At 41.1% G+C, this 14,194-nt stretch overlaps 1 protein-coding gene across 1 annotated transcript in view; it reads right to left on the bottom strand.

Moving 5' to 3' along the window:
* Cpne4 (copine 4) overlaps positions 1 to 13,075 on the bottom strand; it is a 470,230-nt gene extending 457,155 nt beyond the window's left edge. Inside the window, exon 1 of the mRNA XM_047564415.1 lies at positions 13,042 to 13,075. The gene's annotated coding sequence lies outside the window, so the exon portion shown is untranslated. The remainder of the gene's footprint in view (positions 1 to 13,041) is intronic.
* Between the last annotated feature and the right edge of the window lie 1,119 nt (positions 13,076 to 14,194).

Here is a 14,194-nt window from a genome sequence, read left to right as displayed (position 1 = left end):
CAATAAAACCAGGTGATCATCATCTCTTCTGACCCCTTTTGTCCCCAACAAATAATCAATTTATAGCTCTCCTCCTCTGTGTAATTTTGGAAACTAGTGGAAGTGTGAATTCCACCTGAGATTTTGGAATGTGAGTGAAGGGACCTTAGGCACTTGGGGTAGGGGATTATAGGGTGCTGTTAACCCAAGTTCTGTACATCTGTGAAGTGCCCAAGATTGTACTCACACACTTGAAAACAATGTAGAGAGTTGCTGAACACAAACAACAAACGTGTTTTTCAACTCCATCTCCATAAACCAACTCAGAACAAGCATCAAAACATAATTTTGATGCACTCAATTCTTAAATCCTCTTGTTTCTCTCCAGGTAAGATATTCAATAGCACTGTGGCAGCAGATGGTCAAGCTTTTTGCATCTGCCTAATAATTCCATCTGATACTTAATAAATTTGACAGATGGTACTCAAGAGACTGTGACTGTAACTTTGGTACATTGGAGCACAGAGGCACCTAGGGTATTTCTGTTTGCCTCACCTCTTCTCTCCCTAATACTGTAAGATGAGTCATGTAAGAAGAGTCTTTAGAGATTAAATAAGATCCCTTGATTTAAAAAGGGAGAAAATGAACTTACACCACAAATCATTCAACTAGAAATATACATTCATGCCCCAAGCACCTACTGTGTGCATGATCTTCACAATGCATAGCAACAGATCTATCACTTAGCTATTTAGTCTGTATTTCAGAATAATATCCCCTTAGATAGTTTGAAAACTATATATTTTTTCCTACATTGAGGAAATAGGCCCCAAGGACAAGGCTTGGTAAAGAGAGAGATAGCTGGGCCTTGCAGGCCATTTGATTTCTGTTGCAACTATTCAGTTCCACCACTGTAGTATGAAAGAAGCTGCATGCAATAACAGGCATAACTGTGTTCCAATAAAACTTTATTTACAAAAACAAACAAAAAACCTCCTCTGTATTGTAGAAGCTAGAATTCGTCTATGAGCTGTGTAGTTCATCCCTGCCCTGATGGATCTCATTTGACAATGACCTTTTTGGGCTACTATCAAGTTTGCCTTAGTCAGATCTTATTTAACTTCTCTTAGATTCATTAAAGTTAAGTTGTGTGTGTGTGTGTGTGTGTGTGTGTGTGTGTGTGTGTTTTAAACCAAGGTACTTAAAGAATATACATTGTAACCTGCTATTGGAATTACTCATAAAATGCACAGGTACAGAATGGCAATTATAAAAAAAACTGTTCTTTGACCATCTAAGCAAAGAGGGCCAGAGTTTCCATCTAAGTACCAAGCATTGAGCCTCCTTAATTGAGTATTAGCTCTTCTTCCAAGCTTAGGGAAGTGATGCTCACCTATTAGGCAAATTCTCATCATCCCATTCACACAGAAAATAATTCTCATTCATTCCTGCTGGAGGCACCAAGCCCATTTCCAGACTGCTTAGCTCCATGACAAGCCAAACTCAGAGCAGACACATAAGGTCAGGAAGCAAATGTGGTCTTTCCTGCGCACTGAGCCTAGGTGGGAGGGGTGGGTTAAGAACAAGGGGACCCATCTACCTTTCATGTTTGTGCTTGCTTTAGAGAAAAACAAGCATCTCAAAAGCAGTTCTAGCAATCTGCAAAGTCAACAGGGTTCATTGTTTAGAGTGAGGAAATAATTTGCTCACAAGAGCCCATCAAGTCAGAATCTTTAGAATTCTGAGTAAGAAGTTCTCAACTGAAAAACGGCACAAGCAACTCAACCAAAAGCATTTGCAGGAGGTGTCCTGTCATGGGACACATCACAGACTCCTGCTTGATGGGATGTGAAAAGGAAGTGTGACGTGCCAGTACAATCACTCGGACTCAGATCTTCCTGCAAGTATCTCTCTCCAGAAAGACACAGATGCCACACAAAGACACTGCTGCCTGAGGCCAGGTGGCAAAGAGACTTCATGATGAACTTCAGCGTCTACTGAAGATGACGAACGAGCACCTAACAGCACCCTTTTGGGTGTTTGTTTCTCTTGTTGATAGGTTGTGCCTCTGTGTCATCAAACAGTCAGATAGACATTTTTAAAAGATGCCCAGTGAGCCAGTGATTCCAGATACTTGGTGTCGAAAAGACCATAGTCAGACGGCTGTCTCACGCCCTCTTTCTTAACTTCTCATCCAAGAACCTGGTCCACCTAAGTAACACACTGATCCTGCTGCAGCATCCCCCTTCGTTCATTTGTCTCTACAAACATGAAGGGAGATTTGAATTCATTGATCATCAGTTGAGAATCATATTGAGTTGTGTCAGCTCCGATTCGGTTGATTTTACCCAGTAAAACTTAACGACACCAATAAAGCATTCAGAGTCAGCCAGGGCAGTAATGTGTCTGAACAACCACGGGCCATTACACACCAAAGGAAAATATCTACTAGAACTTCTCATTCCCATTAGATAATGAATAAAAATGATGGGGAAGGGCCATATTTCAGTCGTTAACCCACAATTAAACACGATTTAGCCACTGACATCACAGAAAGGCCTCCAGCGTTGTTTCTTTTACTGAAATGAAGCTGCAGAAATGACCCCTCCGCCTGCCACCGTGGGCTTCCCTTGCAGTGTCTTGCACCCCAAGGGACCCAAACGCAATGCTTGCCACAAACTTAGATGAGCTGTTATCTTTCAAAATGCTCTCGGCTAGGATTGAAGTCCATCAATGAATAACAATCTCCACATCTGAACTTGGTCCAGGATTGACACTTTAAAGGTTGCTTTTCCTTTAAACAAGCAAATAAATCTTTAAGTAATTTAAAAGGCATTTTCAAAGCAGATCAGCCTTTTCTTGAGGAGGTTACCATCAGCAGAAAATACAGGTTAAGTTTTAAAAGAGGCCCTTGCATTTAAAATATAAATGTGTTAGAGGAGATGAAAAGTCTCTCATCTTTCATGGTTACAAAAGTCATCAAAACAAATTAAGGTTCAGAACCTAGGAAAGATATTATAATTTATAGTGTGGTTTACGATAGCCATTTTCAAAGGGCAAATGGTTTTAATTGCTAATACAGCAAATATCAATAGATTAACACACACAAAAGATCTTTGGGGTCTTCGATAATTTTTCAGGATGGAAAAGAGCCCTGAAACCAAAAACCTCAAGGGCTTTTGTTTTAGTGGAAGGGATGAACATGATTTTTAAGTTTGTTTTGTCTTCTCTCCCATTTGCTGTGTAACCATAGCCAAGTGACTCAGCTTCTCTGATATTCCATTTTCTGTGGACCAGACTAATCACCCTTGTAATTATTTGCTTATACAAGGTTTCCCTTCTAAAATAAAATAGCCAGAAGGTCAAAATTATGGCAGACTTATTCATTCCATGTACCCAGCACCTAGCTTAGCACATTCCATGTTATATGATAGGGTCTCAATAACAATAGGGAACTGATTGACAGAGTGATTGTGAGGATAAAATAGGATATGTGTCAAGTGGCCAGTAAGGTATCTGGCCCATGGTAAATGTCATAGGTACTCAGTAAATGTCAGATCCCTTTCTTTACCACAAATGTTGCTCTCAGTTGAGCCATACAGGAGAGAAAATGCACAGTTGCTCTAAAGCAAGTAAATATTTAAGACTTTGACCCTCAAAGTGTTCTCTCCAAACCAGCAGCATCAGCACCACCTGGGAAATGGTTAAAAATACAAATCATTCAACCGGGTGCGGTATGCGTGCCTGTTATCCCAACAGCTTGGGAGGCTGAGGCAGGAGGATTCCTAGTTCAAAGTCAGCCTCAGAAAAGCAAGGCACTAAGTAACTCCATGAGACCCTGTCTCTAAATAAAAACAAATTAGGGCTGGGGATATGGCCCAGTGGTTCAATCACCGGTGCCCCAAAAAGAGAAAATACAAATCATTTGATAGCTAGCCCCCAGAGTTAGAAACTCCAAAGACAGGACTCATTACTGTGTTTTAATAAGCCCTCCAGATTCATCCTGAGGTGTGAGAAACACTGCTTGAAGATAAGCATGGGGTTTCCAACTGCCTAATAAAAAAGAGAGTATTTTATAGTAGTTACATTTTGAACTTCCATAGCAGAGAAAATGCCCAAAATGTTGTCTATTGCTGATGGCTTAAGATCCTTTTTGGACAAATGTAGGAGATACTTAAACACAATAAGTATCTGTTGCTGGTCTCGCAGAGTGGAGTGATTGATTTTGTATTCAGGCTACATGCCCAAGGCCAGTGCTAAACATACCTTGCATTTGAAATAAAATGAAAACCAGCAGGAACAGAGGAAGTGTTATCTTAGAGAAAGCTCAGCATAACCCTTGAGTCATCTTTTGTGGCTAGGAATAGGAACAGAGAGAGGGGTGAGCAGAGAGGGAGAAGGAAGGTAAATGGTTGCTTCCGAATCTATGAAAAGTATCCACTCTGTTGGTGAGTTCTACCAGAGTTTCGTAAATACACCCTAACTTCTATAACTCCCCTGCAATGCAGCAAACTATTACCACTGGAGTAATTAATTACTCAAGACTCTAACCTTTGAAAGATGCTGCCAGCCAATAATAGTTGAAATTTGAATAATTTCCATATGCCAGCAAGCTTCACAGATATCCTGGGCATAAACAATACCATTATTCTCATTTTATATTTGTGGAAACTGAGCTTCAACAGGTTAAACAGAACTGGAATGTGTGACTCAAAATTTATGCCCCTCACTGATAAAATGATCCTACCTGGCTAGGTATAACACAGTGCACAGTCTTACAAATATAATGGAGTGCATTTGAGGTGAGGGCTATGATTCAAAGTCACAAAGTAATACACATGCATAGTCAAAATAATCTTTGGAAAAAGTCCCATACACTGTTCATCAAGCACAACATACCACAGACACAACTGTGCATAGTAATAGATAATTCCAAACATTTATTTAGATCATATCATATAGAGCCAATAGTCAAAATAAGAGTATTTTTAACAAATGAGAGGGGACATGGAGCAGATTTTAAGTTAAATACATATTTGGCCTAGACACAGAATATTTACTGAGAGCATAGATGTGCACACAGGGTGACAGAGATGTATAGCTGGTCCTACACAGGCATGGGCTGAACCAACTGCAGATTGAAGATGTTTTTCTAAAGCTGTGTTTGTACTTAATGTGAGGAGACTCTTTCATCATTATTCCTCAAATAATGCAGTAATTGGGTATAACATTTCCGTTGTATTAGGTATTATAAGTAATCTAGAGATGATATAAAGTATACAGGAGGATGTGTATAGGAAATAGGCAAATACTACACCATTTTATTTAAGGGACCAAGCATCCAGAAATGTTAGTACCCATTGGGGTCCTGGAACAAATCCCTCATGGATACTGGGTGGATGACTATTCTATGTACCAGAGGGTTCCAGATCCTCTGGAGTCATATCAAGAAGCCATATGGTATAGCTGGTATAGCTGCTACCAGGAAGAGCTTGTGACATGCTAGGAGAGTAGGCACATTAATGCAACAAAGCCCATGATGCAAGGGCTAAGCATAGTCATGAGAGGATGTGAAAAAAGGAACTTCAACATCAGAGTTCTTTGATTGTGGTGTCTTGGGATTGTAGAGGGGGCACCCTAGATTTGGTTTCTCCTCCTCCCCACTTGCCAATGCTTTGACACTAACCAAATCAATTTTAAAACAAAACTAATCATATTTAACCTATAGAATATGTACATTTAATGACTGCATATGAGTTTCTTTGAATAATTTCATTTGTAATGTAAGTGGGTGTAAAATAATTTAAAAGTAAATTTTAAAGTACAATATCAGGAAGAGCAGACAGCAGGAATGGAAAGCAAGAAAAACCAACATGTCCTTGAGATGGTCAGGTCCCTTCTACTTCATGTAGTACTTTCCCCATTTTTATGAATGAGCAAATAAGGTACAAAGAGGTTAGATAATTTACCCCAAACCAAACAGCTGTTGAGAGACAGAGCCAGGGTTCAAACCAAGGCTGTTTACTTTCAAAGCCTAATCCGCTATCATAATAAAACGCCACAAATATTTTGTCTTTATCAAACTGCATGGCAACCAGTGATTTTTTTTTTTTTTTGTGGGGGGGCCCATTTCCTGAATAAGAATGAAGAAGAAAGAAACAGCCTGGTTTATTCAGTTCACCAAAATTTTTTGAGGAAATACTGGTGCCTGGCACTGGTTTGGGTTCAGCTCTGAATAAGAAAAAGAGGGTCCTGGCCTCATACCACAGATATAGGAAAGGAGAGATGGGTGGGGCATGAGCCAGAGGTACCCAGGACCAGGGGTGAGGAAGCCTCCACCTTTGCTGTCACTCTACCAGCACGGATGAGTCACCCCTGTCTTCTCAGGTAGAAAGGGGGAGGGAGCATGCCTAATTTCATGGGACTGCCCAGCTCACACATTCTCTGATTCCATACAAATCCCATCTCTTGAAACTCAAACCAGGTCAAGAGTTAGTACGAGTGCTATTAACTGTCCCCAAAATCAACTATTTCCACCCTTTTCCTTTTATTATCCCTTTTCTCCAGTAGGATTCACCATCAATAAAGTCATAGAATTTAAGGGGCACCAAGGAAAAGAAGTTCAACCACAGCTCCTTGGGAGCTCTGCAGCCCACCTGGCCAGACAACATTAACATACTTGGTCCCAGGTGCCAATTCTTGGTTTTACATCAACATAAAATCTCCTTGCTTTTTCTATTTTGCCACTGGAATTTGGGGCTCTAGGTTACCTGGTGAGTCAACTTCACAAAAGATAACAAAGACATCAAATCAGGCATTCTGCACCCCAGTGCCTGCTAACAAGCTAAAAGATTTTTTTATGTGTCATGTTAATAATAATGAGAAAAAATAATAATGATAAAACATGGTTTTTGCAATCCACTGCCCTTATTCTTTTTCATTTTCATTGATTTTGCATTAAATATAACTTTCAATATTTTAAAAATAGAATTCTAATTTGTTTCAGGTCCACCATTGAATGATCAGAATTCTTGGTGGTTGTGATTGTATTTCTATTACATTTCCTTCAAAATCATTTTCTTGTATAAATGCATTAAGCCCAATTAGGCTTTTATTTTATTGTGCTATTGATGAAATTAATACCCTTGGGACAATGGTACAAGTTGATTCAGATTTAAGAATCTCTATTAACAATGTTAAATGTATATTTAAATAAACCAAAATGCCTGCTGAATGAGATTCTACCACTCCCCCTTCCTCACCCTTGGAATTGCCCTCCACCGGCCTGGTTCCTGGAAACAGGAAATGAAGAAACCCCTGACGTAACAGAACTTGTAAAAGGACCATTTTCCAGGTTCTTTGAGACAAAAGGAACTGGCTCCTGTTATCTCTTCCTGGAATCATTTGTTCATCTCTCTCTTTACACTTCCACCTTGGATTTTAAAGCTTCTTCTCATGTCGCCAACTGCTCCTTAAGCCTGTGACATCAGACTGTAAGAACTTCACACTTACCCCCAGTGCCAAGCATATCTTTGGGCAGAAACACTGTGGCTCATTATCATTTAATAGATGAATGCATGAGACCTTTCTGCTGAAGGAGAGGGTGTGGGAATGAGGGAGAGGCTCTGAGAAAAAGGAAAGGCTGAAGTTTTGGGAGAATTTGCTTGCAAGAGAATGGGCATAGGAACCAGCATTTGCTTGTCTGTTAACATGACGGACACTTTAAACACTCCACGGTCATAACCATCACCAGTCCCATTTTCACACAAAGACCTATAGCTTAAAAACTGTATCACTAAGATTCAAACCAGGTATTTCTGCATTCTGAGCTCTTCCTCAGAAAACAGTATAAAGAAAGAAAAGAGCAATCAAATTCCAAATAGATCTGTCAGTTCTGAGAGCAGTCAGGCTGTCCATCCACTGAGCAACCTAGCCAGCCACAAGAAGAGATCCACGGACATACATCTGGGGTTCCATCAATACCCCATTCCTGGGCACATTTTCTAGGGTTCCAGCAAGCCTCCTGGTCCCCCGGAGGTGGGCTCCATCGGTGCTCCGGCGCCCTCTAGCGACCGCCTATTCCAATGCTAACTCTTTCTCCTCTCCTAGATTCACCAGCTCTTGAGGCTTGCCTGCCTTGTGCGAGGCCAGCCTGCTTCTGCTCCTCCTCTTCTTCAAGAAGCAATGAGCTGCCCCACAGATGTTGGGATCTTTTGGATAAGGACGGTCTTTTGATCAATTAACCTTAAACCTGAGAGGGTTAAACGGAAAATCTGTATTCCCCCCAGTCCAATGTTTCCAAGGAGAAATTTCACTAATTTTCTAAGTAATGAAGAAAAATAAAGTTAGATAACTTTTGTGTTATGAACCAGAGATTATAAAATAGCAACTTTTGAGGAAATCTTTTCTTTTTCAAATGGACCTTTAATTTAAAACAGAGTAAAGGATTCCCCCTGTGGATTCTTGGGACCATAAACACTTATAAAATCTCTTTGTTTACTTTATTGACTTAGTTGTGACATTTAAAATAGAAAGCTAAGATTGTGCATGGGAAATTCTTCACAGAACAAGCACACTAACAGAAATGGCTGCAGACAATGAGTTTGTACAAATTTAATCACATCTATTGGATAAATATTGTACTGGCTCCAGGAGAGAGAATGTAATAATCCCCAATGCTGCTGTTCCAAACATTCCAGTGGGAGGTGGGAGTCCCCTCTCCTGCCCCCAATTATTTCCAACTCGTACTCCATAAAGAAGATCAGAACACATGGCGACACCACGGAAATTTTCTCCAGGGAACCTGAGTCTCTTTAGGAGAGAGTCATCCACAGGGTTGTTGAATAAGTCTCCTGATCATGAACAAGTCACTTCTCTGAGTCTTAGTTTCCACATCAGTCAGATTAAACAGCTAGAGTCAATAGACTACCCTCAAGCTCTGGCCCAGTTCTGCAAGTCATAGATCCAAGGTGATGAAGTTGCTACTCACTGTTTAGAAATGAGTCCCACCAAAGATCTGCTTCAATGGGGCCACCCATCCCTGTGTACTAAAATCACAGGACCAAAATCGACCTTCCCAAGGAAGACCTCATTGTCTTCATTTCAAGACCTGCCCCGGGTCCTTCAATATTTACTGAGGTAAAAGCTAGTGGCTCTGAAGAGGCTTATACAGCAGACAAATAAAGGACATCTCAGGATTTGCCAATTCAGGGAAAATATATACACTATACATACATATTTAGTAGTTCATAGAGAAAACAGAAAGCTCCCATATAAATTAAATTTCTAGTACAGAAAAGGGTGAAAGGCACTACTATGTTTTTATTATGCAGTCAAGTTTTAGCAGATATTGACTGGGTGAACTTAATGCTAATTGAGCCCTTACTCTAGACTATCTATTTCAAATAGCATCGAAGAGACAGTGCATCTTATTTGACACATTTATTGAGCTTGATTTTGAACTTAGGGTTGACCTCCACATAAATACCTTACGCAGAGATTGAATTTATAACCCCAGCCTAAATTATTCCTATAACATGCTTCCCTCAAAAAACACATTGTAGGATTTTTAGGACATCCTAAAAAGAATTAAAATCTACAATCAGTTCTTTACCATCTACAGTAAACCAGGACAAAGGCAACTCTGTTATTAAATGCTGGAAGGTCAGTTTTAATGCACCAAAGGATGGTCTTGAACCATGTGACATTTTATTCTGAACGCATTTAAAATTTTCTGTTTTGATATTTTGAAACTGCAGCAGACTGGCTACTGTTGCCAAGGAAATATGGCTTTGGGTTATTGCATGGATCCAAGGGGGGATTTGTTTGTTTTGTTTTAAAACATTAACAAGACAAAAATGGAAAAATCAAATATAGGGAACAAATTTAGTCTTTTTCCTCTTCAAAATGCCTGAAATATAGATCTTCTTGCCACATCTCTGATTTAAAAACACGGAAGACTCACTAAGTGATTTTTCCAACTACTGTAGAGATGAATACCCGCTTAGTCAGGTGGATATCATCAGATACTCTTTTCACTCTTTGGATCCAAACCCCTCTGAAAGTGTGGGACACGAATTACACACAACATTGACTGTTGGTTTCCAATACATTTACCTCCAAATGGAAAAAAAAAAAAAATCTTGCTTAATGTGAGTAAAGGTGGCCCTAATGATCAGGGTGTCACATTTCAGAAAATTTGCAAAACGAAGATAGAGGAAGACATGGTGTAAGCCTTATGAATACATTCAGTTGAGTTCCAGAAGATTGTAATGCAAATGGGAATAGATTCCACCATTAACTCATTTTCCCCTCAGTGATCATTATTCATAAATCAGATAATCTTTAAGTTTTCAGTCATGATAATGGACTCCAAACAATCCAGTGATGAGAAGAATCAAAGCTCTCTTCTATTTTTTTGAATTGTTATATAAAACTTCTCTGGAATCAGAAAACACCTTTGCTTCCTAGTAACTAAAATGAGGTACTTTGAATCAAAAATCCACATGTAGATCAAGAAATACTTTACAACAAGACACCTTTTAATTAAAACCTCTAAAAGCAGAATCCCCCTAAGACAAACTGATAATTCAAACAAAATGTCACGTCCCTACTACACACCTGGAGATAAACAGGAAGTCTTTTCATTTCTTTTTGCAATTAAGAAACGACTCACAAACTTCAGAGCAACTGTTCGTAAATAAATATTTGGAACTTCCAGTAAGGTGGTTATTTCATGCTGGGAAACTCATTGCCTCTCTCTGTGCCTGTTCCCACTAATGTATGCTAGGCCTGTGTCTAGAGAACAAAACCAAGGTTGACCACTCATAGGAAAAGTTCAGGTTTGACGACCATGGGAGTTTTCATAAGGTAACACATGAGTAGACCTTTGATTTCATTATAAGCAAGTTTTTCTCATGCAACCACTGAAAACAGTTCAGGATTCAACATCACTCCTGCTATGGACCAATATATCCTTTTATGTAACGCTCAGGGGGAATCACCTACTTCTGACGTGCTTTCAGTTTGAACATGTGAAACCATCAGAATCTTTCAATCAGAGATAAATGAGGAAATTTTGGCCATTACTGGGATGTACTATTAACACAGGTATCCTGGCTATATTTCCCAACCCTCCCTCTATTTTTATCCACTTCTCTGCATGTGAGAACCTTTGACCAACTCTGAGCTTAGAGCCCTCATCTGCTAGATCAACTTTGTCAGGCTCTTTAAAAATGGGCAGGCAAATCTAATGAGTTCAACCCAGAAGCAGCAGCTCACTAAAGGAAATGAAAACATCAGAAGTCATCTAATCAGAGCCAAAGACAACGTGAGCTCTGCCTTATCCCCTGGTTAATAAAAAGAAATGGAACCTTTCTAAACTTGAAGGGCATCAAATAAAAAAGATGTTTCTTGCCTCTGACTTATGGGTGGATATATAACAATTTGAACAGTGAATATTAACTACAAAACATTGTCATGGATTCAAAACACCTATATCTTAGGAAAGTTTGGGGGCTTTATACTATTTGTTTCGATGCAAAGAAAAAAAGCACAAACACCTTTGAGAACAGAGGTAGTTAAGGTAGTAGAGGGTATGAGTAGGGAGAAAAGAATACTTCATTAGAAGCTAAGGTAGTATTTGTTGTTGTTTAAGGGCAGGGTTTAGTCTCAGTTGAAGTACAGTTGAGTGCCTTTACAGCTCAAAATGCTGTTCAGGAAACAGAAAAACAAGTGGGACAAGAGAAAGGAGAACAATGCTTTAAAAATCTCTGCAAACCAGTAAGAGGATGAAAGTTAGTTTTATACAGTTTCGAACATGAAGTGCAAAGGTGCTGAGACATCTCCTCCAAAAAGCACTGAACATTTAAGGGACCGGTAGGTTAGTTGTGCATGGGGGTGATCAGAGACTCTCAGATACTTCAGATACTTCTCTTGCAAAGTTTTCCTGGGTGCACTCTCCCACCCTCCCCCCCCCCCACTACTCTACTGGTCCTTCATGCCTCTACTGCCCCAACCCCCACATTGAGTCCTTCACAAGTTTGGGGTACAGGGATCATCTCTGCAGCCTGATTTTTTTTTTTTTTTTTTTTTTTTTTTTTTGCTTTTTGGTTTTGTTTTTCTTGGAGCCTGGCAAGTTCAGGGACTAGAAGCCAGTTCTGCAAGGCCACCCACGGCGGTGAATCTGGAGGGCAGAATGAACACTGGTGACTTAAAGCCCACTTATTTTAAGAGAAAGGAGGCGTTCAATGTTTAGAGTACCCCTGAGGATTCAGCCTGCTCCCCACCCGAAGGTAATCAACACTCACTTGATTTGGCGTGAGCCACCTCCTAATCATCTCCCCCAGATTCGGTCCTGACAACCCTTGGTCGTCTGTGACAGCGCGCGGAGCCCTGATCTGTTTAGTCAGCTGTGGTTTGGCTTCAGTGATCCTTCTAGTCCCGTCCCCCTTCCCCTTTTACCTCTGGCCACTTTATTTAACAGAAGAATGAATGCTGAGGGGCTGGACTAAATGAAGGCACTTGCCAGCTTATTGATTACTTTTAAGCCTGACAGTCCTGGATTCAATTAAATATGGGACCTCATGGTAAGGGAATGGGGAAGGAGGTTGAGAAGCTGAATCCAAACTGCAGGTAGGTCAAGCATTAGATAGCATTACAATGTCTCACAGCTTTCTCTGGGCAACTTCAGCCAGGACTCTCTTCCCCTCCCCTTCCCTGATTTCCAAAACAGTAATCCTTCCCCCACCCTCAGGACTTCCCTGACCGGATCCTGACCCGGTGCGCTGGGGTCCCCTTTCGCGGTCTTCCTCCCAGTACCACTCGCCCCACCCCAGTTGGGTGAGTTGAGTTTATATCGCAAGGCGAGACGTATAGGATGAAAGTTCCTTTGAATTAAAGACTGCTTGCAGCTGCTTCGTAAAATAACAGCAATGGTAAGCAAGCAAATCTGAGCGAAAACCAGTGCATCTCAAAAGTTGGTCTTGCTACGCAGCAACCCCAACAGACTTTGCAATCACAGCGCCCCAAGAACACAGGAATCAAGAGTTGGCATTTACTCACCTGGGTGTGCCAACCTCGAAGAGTAGAAAGAGAATTCAGCCCGGGACGAGGTCTGTCCCGCCCCCAAGATGCAAAATCCGGCTTTGGAGTGGAGGTGGTCGGTGTAGTAGTTGTACAGTGGTTTAAGAAGGGTCAGACTTCCCTCCCCCCTTGTCCTCTGGGGCCAGTTTAGCAAGAGCGGATGGAAAAGATGCTGAGAGGAGAGTTTGGTCTCTCTGGAAACCCTGACTCCATTCTTGGTGATGGGGGCAGGGGAAGAGGGTGAAAATGTTGAGGGTAGCAGCTCAGCTCCGTTAACTCGCAGAGTAAAGAGGGAGGAACTGGGAAAAAGGGGAGGGAGCGAGGGAGGAAGGAAAGGAGGAAGGAAGGAAGGGGATGTGAGCGGGTGGCGGGGAGATGGCAGCTTCTCACTGAGATTTCCACCTTCTGACGAAACCCATGCGCCCAGCCACCCGGCGAGATACTAGTTCGGAACCTCCGCGCGAGCGCCCCCTGGGGGGTTCCGGCGGATTCAAGCAATGCCCCAGGAAAGCGACTCCGCGGCCCCGCCCTGGGCTTGGCTGGGCGCTGACCGTGGTCCTGCCGCGCCCACAGCCAGGGCTTCCTGCTCAGCTGTCTCTGCTCCCGCCGCGCTCCTGGAGACATTTGACTCAGTTCGCCAAGTACTTGGACTCCTTTATTCCATGTAAAGCAGCAATATCGCGGGGGCAGAAGGAAAGGAATGGGAGTTACACTTTTTTTTTTGCACACGTTCAAGGAAACTTCTTGGATGCTTAACCATCACCAAAAATGGTGAAGGTATTGCTCACCTAGTAACTTCAATGTCTACAACAAGATCTGGTACATGGCAGAAGCCTGGTAATTTCAGTAAATAAATGCATGAATAAATGAATGAAAAACTAGTCCTTTCTTCATCTCATAATGTCATTCTGGATACATCCATCTCATGAATAAGATCAAGAAATGCTTAGGGAGTACCTATATTTAAAAGTAAATATAAGCATACATTCTTATATAAGGGGTAACCACGGCCACAACTTATGAAGTACTTTAGAAAGAAATAGTGACTTTTCCATTCCAAACTTATTCAAAACCAAATTCACACAAACAAACAATGAAGGGATGATGTGCGTTGTTTTTGATTGTTTCTGCA

This window comes from Sciurus carolinensis, chromosome 9 (assembly GCF_902686445.1).
Source record: "Sciurus carolinensis chromosome 9, mSciCar1.2, whole genome shotgun sequence".
Taxonomy (NCBI): domain Eukaryota; kingdom Metazoa; phylum Chordata; class Mammalia; order Rodentia; family Sciuridae; genus Sciurus; species Sciurus carolinensis.
The sequence above is the reverse complement of the archived record's forward strand: the minus strand, read 5'-3'. Positions and strand labels throughout refer to the sequence as shown.